The 14,311-nt window shown below is 36.7% G+C and overlaps 1 pseudogene; it reads left to right on the forward strand.

Annotated features, from left to right (window-relative positions):
* Window positions 1-3,689: 3,689 nt before the first annotated feature.
* On the forward strand, window positions 3,690-4,163 carry LOC126945958 (60S ribosomal protein L24-like; annotated as a pseudogene).
* Window positions 4,164-14,311: the final 10,148 nt, after the last annotated feature.

Genomic DNA, 14,311 nt, shown 5'->3' on the forward strand with positions numbered 1-14,311 from the left:
GGGGGAAAGGGTGGGAGCAGGATGAGGGGTAAAAGGCTATACATTGTGTATGGGATACACTAATCGGGATCTGGGTGCACCAAAATCTCAGAAATCACTACAAAAGAACTGATTCATGTAACCAAACACTACCTGTTCCCCAAAAACCTATTGAAATTACAAAATAAATTTTTTAAAAATTTTAAAAAGTAGCATCTCTCATGAAGGAATGCTGACCTAGTGCTTTCAGGTCTGATTTTTCAACAGAAACTAGAAATCTAAGTTTGCATGTGGATTCTCCCGATGTTTAAATGTTAGCTACTTTTCCACCACTACTCTAGATGACTTCTTTCATCTACTCTACTCTCCATCCATCTCTACCTACCAGAAAATACAAAGTCACCTGTCCACATGTTCTACATTTCCATGCTTCATATTCTGCTTGGTGATCCTATTTACTAATACTTGTTACGGTGTTCACCATTGACAGTGCTTTAATGTTCCTTCAAAACTACATTTGCATTTAAACCATGGCTAATGCTTTCTTTAGGAAGGAATTGATATCTAAGGGTAGCTGGCTATTAGGATAGATAGTTGTTTTGAAGAAAGAGGTACCACGAGTCCTCTCAAATCATAAGACATATAAGTTGATTGGCTATGGTTATATGTTAAGCTTTTCTGTGCTGCAGGCTAATGTTGCAGGTGTATACTGAGCTAGATTCAATTTACAATACATTTACTCAGAATGTACTATGTGCCAGTCAGGACTTTTTACTTTATAAAAGTGCAAAATCTTTTACTTATAGATTTTAACTAAGTTACAATATTTTTCACTTATTTTTTCTGAGAAAAAATGCCTTATTTTGTGAAGGGTGGAATTTTGGTAAAAAGAATGGTAGGTTTATCTCAGCTCTAGCCACCATAAGAAAATTGCTGTTTATGCCAGCCATAGACTGGGTGGCATAAACAACAAAAATATATTTTCTCACAGTTCTGGAGGCTGGAAGTCCAAGATCAAGGTGCTAGCATGGTCAGTTTCTGGTGATGACTCTTCCTGGCTTATAGACAGCTGCCTTCTCACTGATTCCTTACATGGCAAAAATAGGGGGCAGAGGAGGAGGAACGTACAGAGAAAGGGGACACAGAGAGTGTGCATGTGCATGTGTGTATGTCTGTATGTGTGGTGTGTGCATGTGTGTATGAAAGAGAGAGAGACAGAGAGAGAGAGAGAATGAGAGCGAGAGACAGCGTGAGTGCCCAAGCATGAGATGTCTTACAAGGGCACTAATCCCATCAAGATGGTCTCACCTTCATGACCTCACCTAAAACCTAATTATCTCTCTAAAGCCCCATTTCTAAATATCATCACATTTAGGTTTAGCTTTCAACAAATAGTAGTACATGGTATAAAAGATAGAAATCTTCATTTAAAATCTTAATTTCCTAATATGTAATAAGCTATTCATGAACAGAAAAATATAATATCTGCTAATGAGCTATACTCTAATTGGTAAAAATTTTGCCATTTGAATTTTTTTCAATTGGGTTTGTTCCTAGAAAGGAATAGTAAACATGCTGACTTTGCCTCTGTTTCTTTCATGTTCTCTCTTTTTTGTTTTGTTTTGTTTTTCATTAGTCTTTCTGAATCTAAGTTCATGGATGAATTTAACAAGGACACACAATAAAATCCATGGCTGAGTTAAGAATCCTTTAGCAATCATAGATGCTTCCCAGCTTACCATTTTAGATATTATTGATATTTTATTTTCTATTATGTTTTTGAATCCATAGAGAAGGATCAAGAATGAAGACAAATTAAAATGTTGATACCCCAACCTGCAGTAAGAAAAGTTGTCAATAGAACAGTAACTAATATTTTATGCTAATTCCCCCTCTGTCTTGGTTTGTATTCAGTATGTTCTCAAATGGTCAATTAAAAAATATTTGGCAATTACTACGAGCCTAATTCAATGCAAGGTACCACGAAGTAAATAAAAATAGGTAAGGCACAGCGCCTGTTCTCAAGCAGTTTGAAGTTCATCTGGTAAAAGGAATTTATATGCACAAAATGCATGGAGAACAATTAAATTCTAAGTGGTACAGAATATCAAAGCAAGAGCAGTTCTGAAAAGCATATAGTCATTTTTCATATAGAATAGTTGCAAAAATGACTAAAAATAAAGATGACTGACAATATCAAATGCTGGCAAGAATGTAGAACAACTGGAACTCTCATTCATTGCTGGTGGGAGCATAAAATGGTACAAACACTTGGTGAAAGGTCTGATAGTTTCTTATAAAATTAAACATAATGGATGGACCTTGAAAAGCTTATGCTAGGTAAAATAAGCCAGACATAAAGGCCAAATGTTGTATTAATATGGTTCTACTTACACGAGGTACCTAGATTAGGCAAATCTATAGAGACAAAAAATAGAATAGAGGTTACAAGGAGTTGGGGGTGGGGAAATGGGGTGTTTAAATAGGTGGAGTGCTTCTGTTTGGAATGATAAAGTTCTGGAAACGGATAGGGATGATGGTTGCACAACATTGTGAATATACCTAATGCTACTGAATTGTACACTTAAAAATGGCTAAAATGGTGAATTTTGTGTTCATATATTTTACCATAAAACAAATCCCAGTCCATAGAATAAAATCAGAGTGTATAATAAAAAATAACCCCCCAAACCAAAACAAAACCCTAAAACATAACACTCCTGTTACTCAGTAATTCCAATTCTAGGTATTTATCTAAGAGAAAGAAAATATGTCTAGACAGCTTGGCTACATAACCACTGCCATAATACAGACATCAATTAATAAAAGTGTGGTATGGCTGGGGTGGAATCAATGGGAATGCTATTCACCTTTAAGCTATGAATTCATGGTTACCATAGCCATTACTGTATATATCTTAACAAATTTGGTTCAAGAATTTTAGGGAGGACTATACATTTTTCTTATAGTTTTACATGTACATGCATCATTTACTATAAACCTCTTTTGGTTGATACCAGGTGAGGTACTTGGTTTATATGTTCTCGACTAACATGAATGGGGAACAGGATTTAGAAGTTCATCACTCTAATCATACTCACAAGAACCCCGTCTCCAAGAGGTATGAAGCAATGTAGAGTAGGAATTGTGTAATATTAAAGGATCAAAAAGAGCCTACTAATAGTGAAGAGCTGTTAGGACTTAAAGTTGGACATATTGGGATGTGTTTTAGTAAACTAGCTATTGGAATATTGTATGTTGTAGGCCACCAAACATAAAGAAACAAGCAGATTGTGAAATGACTTGAGCACATAAAAAAGACTTGTAAAGAGGCCAGAGCGGAAGTAGTAATAAGAGATTTTTACCCAGGGATAGACCAGCAGCATTAAGTGGAAGAGACAAGACTGAAAGATTGTTATGGCTTCGGAACATGATTACTTTTTGACTCAATCTGTATGTCATCTACTATGATGAGCATGATGTTAAGTAACATATGGCTGAATACCTACAAACATTAAAATATGTTGTTTTAGTGACAGCGCTTCTAGTGGTGAATAGGAAGGGATGATAACGCTTGTTTTTTCTTTTTTTGCTTTTTTTTTTTGTTGTTGTTGTTGTTTGCTTTTTTAAGGATATTGAGCAGAATGATTTAGAACGTGATGATTAGAAAGTTCAGATGCAGATCTTTTCTCTTCCCGTGGAGCCGTCGCCATGAAGGTGGAGCTGTGCAGTTTTAGCGGGTACAAGATCTACCCCGGACACGGAGGCGCTACGCCAGGACCGACTGGAAAGTTTTCCAGTTTCTTAATGCAAAATGCGAGTCGGTGCTCCTTTCCAAGAGGAATCCTCGGCAGATAAATTGGACTGTCCTCTACAGAAGGAAGCACAAAAAGGGACAGTCGGAAGAAATTCAAAAGAAAAGAATCCGCCGAGCAGTCAAATTCCAGAGGGCCAATACTGGTGCATCTCTTGCTAATATAATGGCCAAGAGGAATCAGAAACCTGAAGTTAGAAAGGCTCAAAGAGAACAAGCTATCAGGGCTGCTAAGGAAGCAAAAAGGGCTAAGGAAGCATCTAAAAAGACTGCGATGGCTGCTGCTAAGGCACCCACAAAGGCAGCACCTAAGCAAAAGATTGTGAAGCCTGTGAAAGTTTTAGCTCCCCGGGTTGGTGGAAAACGCTAAACTGGCAGATTCCATTTTTAAATAAAGATCGGAGTATTAAAAAAAAAAAAGATAGAAAGGTCAGATGCAGGTTTGGACACATCTAGTATTAAGTGGACAGCATTGGACAAATCTAGTTTAAGAAAAACAAAGATAATTTTTAGAGTTAGAAAATTTGAGAAGGGCACATATAGATGCATATGAAATATTATAGCAACTATGACTAAAAAAGGAAACTAGGATTAAAATAAATATGCAATGTTTTAAAGGAAGAAAAATTAGAGGGACAGGCAAATGATTATAGACACCAAACTACTTTGCTGATTCTTTGGTTTCTTATATTTATTTAAAAGAACTGAGGTGTGCATGAGTGTGGTCAGGGGAAACACTGCATTAATGAGAATGAAAAGAATTATGAACTATAAAGTGAATGGAAAGATAAAGGACAAACCTCTTCTGAAGCTCACTGACTATGAGCTAAGATACAGGATCAGAGACTGAAGGAACCGTGTTTCCTAGCCTCCAAGTGGTTAGGCCTAATGAAGAGATCAATTCATCAAGTCTCAGACAAAACAAAGCAAACCTAAGACAGGAACCCTGAGTATGGCCAAGACTAAGAAGGCAGGGACTGTTCAACTATGCCTTAGAGATTTATACTTTCTGGAAAACAGTACATTTCTTGGCAGCTCACAAATTCCACATGTATGTTGGGAAGGCTCTAAGTGTATTTGATTTGTTCAGAAACAGGTGTAATCCATCTAAAACAACGAGGCCATCTATTGTAAGCTGAGAGAAAGAGAAGTGAGAAAGAAATCCTCAAAGCAAATGAATGCCAGTGTTGGCACGAAAATCTCCCTGGTCTCATCTGTAGTTACAGCTGAGTAAGTACCAGCAATTTCTGGATACATGTGATTTCACCTGTCAAAGAAACTAAATTAGAAATCTCAGTGTCCAACTTTGCCTGACTAGTAGCTTGTAAGCTTCAGGCACTCTTTGGAGAATATTGAATTCAGAAACTGATGGAGGAATTAAAAATCATACAAAACAAACAAGTTCAAAGGTTTTATATACCTTCAAACTGCCCCTATTGGACTCTGTTTACTGTCTGAAGTATATTTTTCTCATTTTGAAAAATAATTGTTCTTTTTAAAAATCAAACATGTTATAAAGGGAAAGCAACAGAACATACAAATAAAATATTCACAGATTGGAACACATAAAATATTCAGATTCAAGGTGTGTGTAGTACCAAAATAAGAAAAACAAATCCAACAAGCCCATCCAAAAACACAGTATAACTAATATAATGTATTTACTTTGTTTATCATAGGATTAAGTTGGAATAAAACTAAATATGAACAGTGTACTACTCTCAGTATGGATACCTGCTAAATAATTAAATTTTGCATTTTTTATCATCTGTATATTTATATTGATAAATATATTTATATTTTATAAATATAGCATCTGATAATTTATGCAGAATAATTGTTCAGGTAATCTGGTAATGGAAAGAGTTACTTTGCATTCATAAATGCTTTGTACTTACATACTGCAATGCTTTTTAATGGAGGAGAGCCAAGCCATCTGGGGTATATTACTTGGAAGATTGTTTCTCTATATATTACAGCTAAAATCAGTCATGGTACTACTCTTAATAGAAACAAGAATCTGTTTTCTTGACTTCCAGTACACTGCTCTGTTGAATAATATTCTAAGGTTTTATATAGAGAACCAGTAGGGAGTTTATGTTATCCTTATAACCTTAAGAAACAAAAATTGCTTAAAATTAGCCTTAGCTATAAGGTTAACCTGGAATTGAAAACAGAAAAGGGCTGGCATCCAGAACTGAAACACATAATTAAGAAAGTTAAATCTGTTCCTACACAGAGACCATCATTTCATAAAGAATCTTTTTATTATTTAACTTTTAACAAGTAACTGTGAAAGTATTACAAGTAAATAATTTGGAGGAAATTCTTAAAGGGGTGGTACTAGGAAGTAGCAGGTTTTCTGAGATGTAAGAAAACTGGTAAGTCAAATACGACTTCTAGCTTCAGAGAATGGCTAGGTCCTGGTGCTTTGTTTAAAGTAAATAACCAGTACCTGCCTTGCACTGAAGACTTTCAAAATCCTGAAAAATTATTCTACAATCTGGAAGCAGAGAATAGGTTTGGCCAACTCAATTCCTAGGGATGTACATTTGTGAGCAGTTCCACATGTTTCCTGCAGCAGGTATAATTTGTCCATTAATAATGCTCTCTAACTTTCATAATTCTATAGGAGCCAAAACCAAGAAGAATTACATGCCTAAATATAGGCATGCTATGCCTAGGATACTAAAGAAAAATATTGACTCGTGCCAATCAGTTTATGACTTGAGGCACAGGTTTGATTATCCTTATCTTAATATACACAATAACATGTGTTAGTGTTGTCCGTAAAATTATAGTAGTGATTGAAACTGCTGAGTTTTGAAAAGAATTATTTGCTTCAGTGTTCAGGAAAGAAGGTAACATCTCACTTTTCGATCTATATTTCCCAAGGGAAGAGGAGAGACAAGGAATGTAATGTTACAGTGATAGATAAGTTTATGCTCCTGAACAGATAATTAGAACATCTATCTCTAAAACAGATTTGGGACCAAAAAAAAAAAAAAAATGCAAAGCTTAGAAAAATCCAGATGTTAAAACAAAAGAGATGACTTGGAGAATTATAACACTTTGCTAGAACAAGTTGGGTGGGTTCCAGAAATATACGTTTCTTATAGGAGTGGACATTCCCATCCTCCCTCCTCCTCCTTGTGGAGCAAGGAATGCCTCATCTGACTGATGAAATTTGGAGAAATCTCTGGCTTCTTGGTTCTGCTGCTTCATTAAAAAGCCAGTTCAATTCAGGGAGCTGGTGTTAGAAATCCCAGTTGTAACTGTAAGATAAAGGCAGTCAGATTTACCAACATCGCAGGAAATATTTTGATCCCTACCTGACTCCTGTGAAGATTTCTCAGATGATTCAAAATCTATAAGAAGATGGGTGGGGTTGTGACTTTGGAGACCTGAAAAATGTTTTAAGTAAGTAGGTGCCAGGGGTCCTGAAAATATTCCAAGCTTCATTTCACACAGAAAGCTTCCCCATCATCACAGTTACACTCGTCTTCAGGGGTAACCTAGTGAAGTGCTGGCAGTTGGGTTTTGGAGTCTCACTGCTTAGATTTGGATGCTGTCTTCACCTGTCACCTTGGGCAAGTCACTTAACTTCTCTAGGCCTTGATTTCCTCATCTGCGAAATAGGGAACATAAGTAATATTACCAAGTAATCGTCCAATAAAGATAAGCAGTTTTATTCCATTTTGATTATTTTAATACTCCTTAATGTTAAATACTCCTTCATAATATTGGGGAATACAGCAAGTCCAGCATTTCTAAAATGATTGCCTCATTCCTTCTAACAGATATCAAAAAGTACTGTTAGAGATGTGAAATTATATCACTCACATCTGACAGGCCTGAGATGAGGTATATCATCTATCCTATCCTCTTACAAGTATGTCAGTTTTTTATTGCTGCTTTACAAATTACCAGAAACTTAGTGGCTTCCAACAACACAAAGTTATTACCTTACTGTAAATTCTGTAGGTCAGACATTTGAAATGGGTTTCACTGGGCTAAAATCATGGAGTTGACAGCGTTGTGTTTTTCTCTGGATCTAGGGGAAAATCTATTGTCTTTCCTTTTCCAGCTTTTAGACACTGTCTGCATTCCTTGGCTCACGACTTGTTCCTCCATCATCTTTTTCATGAGTCACATCTTCCTCTGACTTCTGTCTCTCTCTTCCACTTTTAAGAACCCTTGTGATCATATTAGAACCATCAGGATAATCTTCCCATCTCAAGATCCTTAACTTAATCACATCTGCAAAGCTCCCTTTTCCACGCAACCTAATGTAATCACAGGCTCAGTAAATTTATTTGTAGTCACCTTCAGGGGACTGTTATTCTGCCACACATAACAGGTAAAGAAACTGAGGCCCAGGGAAGTTAAGTGACATTCTAATCTTCACACTCAGTGCATAGTTGGGACTAAAGCCCATGTTTCTTTATAATTTTTTTATTGATACATGATATTTGTACATATATATGAAGTGCATGTGATATTTTGTTACATGTATGGAATGTGTAATAATCAGGTAGGGCATATAGGGTATCCATCACTGAAGTGTTCATCTTCTCTAAGTGTTAGGAAAATTTCAAGTTCTCCCTTCTAGCCATTTTGAAACACATATACATTGTTGTTAATTATAGTCACCATACTCTGCTATTGAATATTAGAACTTATTCCTTTGATCTAACTGTATGTTTGCACCCATTAACCAACCTCTCTTCATTACCCTCCTCCCACCCCACACACACTTCCCAACTTCTGGTGTCTATTATTCTACTTTCTACCTCCATGAGATGAACAATTTAGCTCCCACATATGAGAACATGCAACATTTGTATTTCTGTGTCTAGCTAATTTCACTTCACTAATGACCTCCAGTTCTATTGTGTTGCTGCAAATGACAGTATTTCATTCATTCTTAACAGTCAAATAATATTCCATTGTGTATATACACCACATTTTCACGATCTTTTGATGTGTTGATGGACACAGGTTGCTATTGTGAATAGTGCTGCAATAAATATGGGGGTGCAGGTATCCATCTGATACACTGGTTTTTCTATCGGATAAATTCTTAGTAGCAGGATTGCTGGATCAAATGGTAGATCTGTTTTTAGTTTATTTTTTAGAAAGCTTCATACTGTTTTCCATAGTGGCTGCACTAATTTACATTTCTACCAGAAGTGTATAGGAGTTCCCTTTTCTGTGCATCCTCACTAGCATTTGTCTTTTTGATAATAGCCATTCCAAATACAGTAAGATGGCATCTCATTGTGGTTTTGATTTGCATTTCCCTGATGAATGATTTGAGCATCTTTTCATATATCTGTTGGCCATTTGTATGTCTTTTTGAGAAACGTTGACTGATGCCTTTTCCCACATTTTAATGAGAGGATGATGACATTATTTTACTGTTGAGGTGTTTTAGTTCCCTGTATATTCTGGATATTGATCACTTGTCAGAAGAATAGATTGCAAGTATTTTCTTCCATACAACAGGTTGTCTCTTCACTCTGTTGTCTGCTTTGCTGTGCAGAAGTTTTTAGTTTCATATAGTTCAATTTATTTTTATTTTTGTTGTCTGTGCTTTTGAGGTCTTTGCCTAGACCAATGTCCTGAAATGTTTTCTCTATGTTTTCTTCTAGTAGATTAATAGTTTCAGGTCATAGGTTTGAGTCTTTCATCCATCGTGAGCTGATTTTTGTACACAGTGGGAGACAGGAACCCAGTTTCATTCTTCTACATATAGATATCCAATCTTTCCAGCACCATTTATTGAAGAACGTGTCCTTTCCTCAATATATATTCTTGCCATCTCTGTCAAAAATCAGTTGGATATAAATATATCGATTTATTTCTGGGTTCTCTATTCTCTCTATATTGGTCCGTGTTTTTATACCATTGCATGCTGTTTTTGTTTCTATAGCCTTGTCACATATTTTGAAGTCAGGTAGTGTGATGCCGCCAACTTTGTTCCTTTTGCTCAGGATTGCTGTGCTCTTTTTAGGCTTCATATAATATTTAGGATTGATTTTTCTAATTCTGTGAAGACAGACATTGGTATTTTGGCAGGGACTGCACTAAATCTGTTGATTACTTTGGGCAGTATCTTCATTTTAACCATACCGATTTTTCCAATCCATTAAAATGGAATGTCTTTTCATTTCTTTGTGTCCTCTTCAATTTCTTTCATCAGTGTTTTGTATTTTTCCTTATAGAGGTCTTTCACATTCTTTGTTAAATTTATTCCAAGGTATTTTATTTTTTGTATCTGTTGTAAATGGGATTGCCATCTTGATTTCTCAGTTCATTATTGGTGCATAGAAACAATATTGATTTTTTAATGTTGATTTTTGTATCCTGCAACTTTACTGAATTTATCAGATCTATAACCCTTTTGGTGAAGTCTTTTAGGTTTTCCTAGCTATAAGATATCATCTTTAAAGAGGTACAATTTAAATTCCTCTTTTCCAATTGGGAAGCATTTTATTTCTATCTCTTACCTAGTTGCTGTACCTAGGACTTCCAGGACTATGTTGAATAGGAGTGGTAAAAGTGAGAATCCTTGTCTACTTCCAGTTCTTAGAAGAAAGGCTTTAGCTTTTCCCATTCAGTATAGTGTTAGCTGTGTTACCATATATGGCCTTTATTATGTTAAGATACACTCCTTCTATGCCTAGTTTGTTATTTTTTATCATGAAGAGATGTTAAGTTTTATCAAATGATGTTTCTGTATCTATTGAGATGATTGTATGGTTTTGTTATTTATTCTGTTAATGTGATATATCATGTCTAGTGATTTCCATATGTTGAACCATCTTTGCATCACTGGGATACATTTCACTCGATCATGGTGTATCATTTTTTTGGATGTGCTGTTGTTCTGTTCAGGTTTTCTATTTCTTCCTGATTCAATCTTGGTAGGTTGTATGTGTCCAGGAATTTATCCATTTTCTTTAGGTTTTTCCAGTTTGTTAGCATATAGGTGTTTATGATAGTCACTGATGATCTTGTGTATTTCTGTGCTATCAATTGTTCTGTTTCCTTTTTTGTTTGTGATTTTGGTTTTTTGCATCTTCTCTCTTATTTCTTGGTGGGTTTAGCTACTGGCTTGAGATTTTTCTTTCCAGAAAAACATTTTTTTCATTATTTGTATTTTTTTGTCTCTATTTTTAGTTCTGCTCTGTTCTTTATTATTTCTTTCCTTCTACTAATTTTGAATTTGGTTTATTCTTGCTTTTCTAGTTTCTTGGAGTGTATCATTAGATTGTTCACTTGAAATCTTTCTACTTTTTTGCACAATTATTGCTATGAACTTCCCTCTTAGTACTGCTGTTGCTGTATTCCATAGATTTTGGGAAGCTTTGTTTCAAATTTTCATTTGTTTCAAGAAATTGTTTTATTTTCTCCTTAATTTCTTCCTTGACACAATGGTCATTCAGGAGCATATTGTTTCGTTTCCATGCATTTATAGAGTTTCCAAAGTTCCTCTTGATCCTGATATCTAATCTTATTCCATTGTGATCTCAGCAGATACTTGATATAATTTTGCTTTTAAAAAATGTGTTGAGACATGTTTTGTGGCCTAACACATTCTATCCTGAAGAATCTTCCATGTGCTGACATGAATGTGTATTTTGTAGCTTTTGGAAGGAATGTTCTATGTCTGTTATGTATATTTGATCTAGTGTGCAATTTAAATCCACTTTTTTAAAATTTTCTGTCTAGATGATCTAACGCTGAGAGTGGGGTGAAGTCCCCAACTATTATTGTATCAGAGTCTATTTCTCCCTTTAAATCTAATATTTGCTTTATATATTTGGGTGCTCTGGTATTGTGTGCATATATGTTTAGAATTATATCCTCCTGCTAAATTGTTTCATTTATTATTATATAAGGACCTTATCTCTTTTTATTGTTTTAAAGTCTGTTTTATCTAATATAAGTGTAACTACTCCTGGTTACTATTGGTTTCTACTTGCAGGCAATATCTTTTTCCACACCCTTACTTTCAGTCTGTATGTGCCTCTATAGGTGAGGTGAGGTTCTTGTAGGCAGGATATATTTGACTTTTTAAAAATCTATCCAGCCAGTGTTTATCTTTTAAGTGGAAAGATTAATCCATTTACTCTCAAGGTTACTATTGATATGTGAGGTCTTATTTCTGTCATTTGATGAATTGATTTCTTGGGGTTTAATATCCTTTGTTCCTTTTTCCTCTTAACATTGTGGTTTGGTGCTTTTCTTTTAAAATGGTAACATTTTAATTTTTTTTCTTATTTGTATGTTTACCAGTGGGTTTTATACTTTTTATATTTTCATGAAGGTACATATTGTTCTTTCACTTCCAAATGTAGACTTCCTTAAGCATTTCTTGTAGGACTGGTCTAATGCTGATGAATTCCCTCAGCTTTTGATTTTCTGTGAAGGAGTTTATATCACCTTTATTTAAGAAGGCTAACTTTGCTGGCTAAAGCATCTTTGGCTAGTAGTCCTTTCCTTTCAGCAATTTGGATATGTCATTCCATTATCTCCTGGCTGTAAGGTTTCTGCAGAGAAATATGCTATTATCTGATTGAGGTTCTCCTTTAAGTGACTAGCTGCTTTCCTTCTACTGTTTTTAGAAGTCTCTTTGTCTTTTACTTTTGACAGTTTTACTATGTGATCTGAATTTTGAATTGCATGTATTTGGGGAACTCTGAGTTTCCGGTACCAGAGTGTCTAAATATCTTGCTGGACTTGGGAAGTTTCAGCTATTAGTTCATGAAGTAGGTTTTTTATCCCTTTGGTTTTATCTTAGCCTTCTGGAATGCCAAAAATTCAAATATTTGGTCACTTTATGGCATCCTATATGTCATGTAGGCTTTATTCTTTTCTATTTTTTGTCTTACTGAATTATTTCAAAAAACCTGTTTTCAAGTTCGGAAGTTCTTTATTTTGCTTGATCTAGTCAATTGTTGAAGCTCTTGAATGTATTTTTCATTTCAATGAATTCATCTGTTCCAGGATTTGCTTGGTTCTTTTTCATGATATGTATCTCTTTGGTAACCTTCTCATTTATATCCTGAATTATTTTCCTGATTTATTCATATTATTTGTGACTTATTTGTATTTATCTGTGTATTTGAGTTCCTTTAATATCTTTATTTTGATTTTTGTGTGTGTGTTTTTTTTTCTTTTTGGTTATATCTATGGTGTTGGGTAGGCACTGATTTTCGCTGTGTGCAATAGTGTAGGCTCCATATACTTTATTTGGCTAAATATCATCAGTGGCATCTGCTATTTCATTCATGTCTTAATGTGCAGTTGTTAGTGGAGGCTGTTGTGAAGTTTTTCTGGGAGCAGGAACACTAGGTGGGCCAGTCCTCAGGCCCCAGTGGTCACAGCAGTGTGCTGAGTATGACTGTTTTGGGGCCCTAGGATAGTATGCAGGCATTGTTGTTAGCAGATCCATGCAAGTTGATTCTTGCACCACCAGTGGGATTGCCAGCAATCATTCAGGTATGTGGGCAGGTCCTTGGGCCCCTAGGCAGCAGGCATGGCATGAGTGATGGCAGTGGAAGTGGCAGGACAACCTTCTGGCTCCTAAGCAATCTGCATTGGTGTTGGCAGTGTCTGTGATGAGCTTGCAGGGCCAGGCCCTAGGCTTACAAGTAGTACATGTAGGTAGGTGCCAGCTGTGGTGGTAGTTTCAGGTTCGGTGGGCCTGTCTTCAAGGCCCCAAGAGGAGTGCTGAGGTGCCAATAGTGAGAGACTGGACAAAACAGTCCACAGGCTCCTGGACAGCATGCTCAGACACTGGGTAGGAGGTGGGGACTCAGAGTCAGATATGATGGACCTGTCCTCAACCCAGCCAGCTTTTGGGTGCTAAGGTGGGAAGGGGCGGGGTGATCCCCAAGCCCCTGGTGGAGTGATTGGGTACGGGTGGTATTGGCTATACTATAGCTTTGTTGCTGGGGAAGGCAGAATTGCTTTCAGTGTCAGTAGCCATAGACAGGCAGCTGGGGATACATGCTTTGGCCCCTTTTGTGACTGCAAGCAGTGAAGCCTAACTTTGGGGCACTTGTAAATGCATAGCAGCCCCTGTGCTGGCGAAGGGGGAGCAGGGTTACTGCCAGTGGAGCATGCTTTGGTACTCAGTGGCAGCAGCCTGCAGGCAGGGGGAGTTTGTCCTCAGGGCACATGAAAATGTGTGGTGACCTGGCTGCCAGGGACTGTGGGGTCATTGTGAATATATTGTGCTTTGGCCCTGGCAGCAGCAGCCAACAGTGTCACAGTGGCTGCAGGCAGGGGATGTCAATGGGGCACTAGGGATGTGGAGATACAGAGCTGTTGAGCCCCATGGCTGAATGCAGTCTGGTTGGGACTTGACTTTCAAAATGGTGCTGTACTGTAGTTGCTTAAGATTCAGGGGGTGTGTGGGACCCTGTGTGAGCTCTTTCTCTGGAGCAATGCCTTCATGCAGTCTCCAGGCAGCTTTCTGTGTTACTCTCAGAGGCTGCAAGGGTT

The sequence above is a fragment of the Macaca thibetana genome, chromosome X (genome assembly GCF_024542745.1).
Source record: "Macaca thibetana thibetana isolate TM-01 chromosome X, ASM2454274v1, whole genome shotgun sequence".
NCBI lineage: Eukaryota > Metazoa > Chordata > Mammalia > Primates > Cercopithecidae > Macaca > Macaca thibetana.